This window comes from Eimeria mitis, genomic scaffold (genome assembly GCF_000499745.2).
Source record: "Eimeria mitis Houghton genomic scaffold, Emh_scaff6794, whole genome shotgun sequence".
Lineage (NCBI taxonomy): Eukaryota > Apicomplexa > Conoidasida > Eucoccidiorida > Eimeriidae > Eimeria > Eimeria mitis.
Genome location: NW_013574905.1, coordinates 1,371 through 1,941, shown reverse-complemented (window position 1 = coordinate 1,941; position 571 = coordinate 1,371).

The following is a 571-nucleotide window of genomic DNA, read 5'->3' as shown; positions in this document are numbered from 1 at the left end:
GAGGGTATTGACAGCCCGCATAGCTGGAGTGTCTGCTGCGGCCTCTTGCCGCCCGGCATTCCCCTCTGCTTCGTTTGCTTTAACCTCAGAAACAACTAAACTCTAGCAACAGGCCCCCTTCACTGCACGTAGGCGCTGCACACACTAAACCCTAAACCCTAAACCCTAAACCCTCGGCAGCAGCAAAAGCAAAAAAAAAAACCCTCTATAAACACTAAAAAAGAAACACACAGATTCAGCCACCGCACAGCCCGTGCCGCCGCATCAAAGACAGAACACGCCACGTAAAAGCAGCAACAGAAAAAGCAGCAGCAGCAGCAGCAGCAGCAGCAGCAGCATGCGCATAGCAGCAGCTGGAGCAGCAGCAGCAGCAGCAGCAGCAGTATGAGGACATCAGCTGCAGGATCTCTCCCTTTAGCCTGCTTCGCCTCCTTCAATATTTTGTGTGGTGTATATGCAGCGTTGTGTCTGCATGCATTTATGTTATTTATATTTGTTGTTATTCTACCATTGAGTTGAATATTATTATATTTTATTTTTTCTTTTTAATAAAAGAAATCTGTTTCTCTTA